Genomic DNA, 3,413 nt, shown 5'->3' with positions numbered 1-3,413 from the left:
CGAAGTTTAACTCCTGACAGGAAGGATGAAATCTGACAGCAAGAATGTTTCTTAACTTATTTCCCTTGCCTCTGCCTCTGTAGTGCGCCATCAACAAAGTTTAACTCCTGGCAGGATGGATGAAATTTGACAGCAAAAATGTTTTTTAACTGCAAATGTGGTTTGGCACTGCAAAGGGTTGATTAAGAATGGGAGAAGAGGTTGGGCGCGGTGGCTCAAGCCTGTAATCCCAGCACTTTGGGAGGCTGAGGCGGGTGGATCACTTGAGGTCAAAAGTTTGAGACCAGCCTGGCCAACATGGTGAAACTCCGTCTCTACTAAAAATACAAAAAATCAGCCGGGCGTAGTGACATGCGCCTGTAATTTCAGTTACTTGGGAGGCTGAGGCAGGAGAACTGCTTGAGCCTGGGAGGCAGAGGTTGCATTGAGCTGAGATCATGCCACTGCACTCCAGCCTGGGCAACAGAGCAAGACTCTGTCTCAAAAACAAACAAACAAACAAACAACAACAAAACAGAAAAGTCTGTCATCTGTTTGTGAGGGAGCTAGTTAAATGTTCATGGAAACAGGTTACTTCCTGGAGGGAACAACAGCTTCTTTTGGGGAAGGGGGCTAAGGAAGAGGCAAGTGAAGAAGAGGAAGGGCATGTTTCCCATGAAGGTTCTGGTGACTCATTTGATTTTGGAAGAAGGCAGGCCATGGGATGGCAGGAGGAAGGTATCTAGTGGGGAGTTCTGAACTGTTTACAATGCAGCAAATGCCTTCAGGTTTTCTTCTCTGGACAAAATGTGCAACCCATCCTGAGACACGCTCCATGCTTCCCCTACCTGGTCAACAGATGCACAGTTCAAGGTCCTGAAGCTGAACTTTCTCACTGTGCCAGAGAGAAGCCAGCCCTTTGCACTGGCGAACAATGATTAACCCACCTCTCCCTCCAGCTGTTTTTCTCAACATGTTTTTCTAAAACATAAACTGGGTCACTCACTTAGAAGGTGACAGCAGTTGATCTGGCCAGTTTCCCATGTCTACTGTGAAACACTTCCTCCATTGATCACTTGGTAAGGGGGGAAAAAAAAGCATACAAAAGAAAAGTAATTAAAAACAAAAATAAAACTGTACATTTTGCAGTTTGGGCTGTAGCCCTGCTGCTCGGACGAAACTGTGAACCGGAGCTAGGTTTTGAATCCCATCTATAAGTAATGCAGACAACACTCATTCTAGGCCAGGCGCAGTGGCTCATGCCTATAATCCCAACACTTTGGGAGGCTGACACAGGAGGACACTTGAGCCCAGGAGTTACAGACCAGCCTAGGCAACAAAGCCAGACCCTGTTTCTACAAAAAATACAAAAAATTCTCCGGGTGTGGTGGCACGGGCCTATAGTCCCAGGTACTGGAGAGACTGAGCTCGGAGGATCACTTGAGACCCAGGAGGTTGTCAAGTGGTTGCAGTGAGCATTGATGGGACGACTGCACTCCAGCCTGGGCAACAGAGTGAGACCCTGTCTCAAAAAAAAAGACCCATCGTAGGATGATAACTGAGTAAAGGAAAGGTGGCTCCTCTCTCAACAGAATCCAGACCCCCCACCTAGAATAGAAGATTCGGCTTCAGGTAAAATCAGACTTTCTTTCTGGTAGTAAATGCAATTTTTGGATGAGGTGTGTGGTAAGTTACAGCTCCTTTTCCCTCTTTGCTTTCTCGTCTGCAAATAAAGCTGTTCGAGTGAATGAGTCAACCTTGCCCTGGGAGAAGGTGCCAGGGCCCTGGGCCCAGCTGCACTTATTTATCAGCAGACCAGACTGTACTTCCTGGCATCCTTCCTTCATGTTCTTCTCAAGGTCCAAAGCCTCTGGATTTCTAGTTGTGGGGAAAATGCCTGAGGAGCGGCTTGCTTGGGCACCTACCAAAGAGGAGTCCGAATGACTTTCCATCCTCATTCCTTCCCCAAATTGGCTGACCATGTCCCTAGACGGCATTAACGAATCTTCTCTACCGAGGAGAGAATAATAGGGAACTCACTGATATTTCTACAAAGGAAATCAAAAGCTGTCACACCAAACTATGACTCCCAATATAATAAGTACTTTTTTTGTTCGTTTGTTTGAGACAGGGTCTTGCTCTGTTGCCCAGCAGGAGTGCAGTGGCATGATCACGACTCACTGTACCTCCCGGGTTCAAGTGATCCTCCCACCTCAGCCTCCCGAGTATCGGGATTACAGGTGCCCGCCACCTCGCTGGGCTAATTTTTTTTTTGCGGGGGGACAGAGTCTCGTTCTGTTGCCCAGGCTGGGGTGCAGTGATATGATCTCGGCTCACTGCAACTTCCACCTCCTCGGTTCAAGCGATTCTCCTGCCTCAGCCTCTTAAGTAGCTAGGATTACAGGCATGTGCCACCACGCCCGGCTAATTTTTGTATTTTTAGTAGAGATGGAGTTTCACCATGTTGGTCAGGCAGGTCTCGAACTCTCAACCTTGGGTGATCCAACCACCTCAGCCTTCCAAAGTGCTTGGATTACAGGCGTGAGCCACTGCACCTGGCCAATTGTATTTTTTGTAGAGATGGGGTTTCACCATGTTGGCCAGGCTGGTCTCAAATTCCTAAGCTCAAGTGATCTGCTAACCTCAGCCTCTCAGAGTGCTGGGCTTACAGGTGCGAGCCATTGCACCAGGCCATGACTATATTAAATAAAAAACCCTTGAGAGGTTTTTTTTACCCTTGGGAGCCTGGAAGTGATTTTTTCCCCCTATCTTTTGCCTATAAAGATAGGACTGGCCGGGCGTGGTGACTCGTACTTGTAATCCCAACACTTTGGGAGGCCAAGGCAGGTGAATCACTGAGGTCAGGAGTTCAAGACCACCCTGGCCAACATGGCAAAACCCCATCTGTACTAAAAATACAAAAATTAGCTGAGCCTGGTGACACACACCTATAATTCCAGCTACTTGGGTACTTGAGGGGATGAGGCACAAGAACTGGTGGAACCCAAGAGGTGGAGGTTGCAGTGAGCTGAGATCATCCCATTACACTCCAGTCTGGGCAACAAGAGTGATACTCTGTCTCAAAAAAAAAAAAAAAAAAGGACTGACTTACAAGAACAATTGTTGTTCTTCTTCCTTTATCCCATTATCCATTACAGGAAAGAAGACCAAAAATGTAGCCATAAAAAGAGTCTCAACATGACCCTTTTTCAAGATAATGACTGTCTCTGAGAACCATTTAAAATCCAGGGAGAACTATTTACAAGTTAATTTCTGTTCCTCGATCCAATCATTCTCCCTCTGCCCTTCGGTAGAATTCCTCTTCTCCCCCTTCCCATGACCTGTTTTTAACAGAATCCAAGCCACCCATTCTTTCTGTAAACTCAAGATGGTGGATGAGCTTCCATACGTCACTGGGAAGTTGGATCCTCATT

The 3,413-nt window shown here is 47.0% G+C and overlaps 1 long non-coding RNA gene across 1 annotated transcript in view; it reads right to left on the bottom strand.

Annotated features, from left to right (window-relative positions):
• LOC105502980 overlaps positions 1-3,413 on the bottom strand; it is a 27,995-nt gene that overhangs the window by 20,110 nt on the left and 4,472 nt on the right. Inside the window, exon 2 of the long non-coding RNA XR_001000425.1 lies at positions 986-1,054. This is a non-coding gene — a long non-coding RNA (uncharacterized LOC105502980). The remainder of the gene's footprint in view (positions 1-985; positions 1,055-3,413) is intronic.

This window comes from Colobus angolensis, unplaced genomic scaffold, assembly GCF_000951035.1.
Source record: "Colobus angolensis palliatus isolate OR3802 unplaced genomic scaffold, Cang.pa_1.0 Scaffold83, whole genome shotgun sequence".
Lineage (NCBI taxonomy): Eukaryota > Metazoa > Chordata > Mammalia > Primates > Cercopithecidae > Colobus > Colobus angolensis.
Note: the sequence above shows the minus strand (reverse complement) of the source record. Positions and strands in the feature narration are given on the sequence as shown.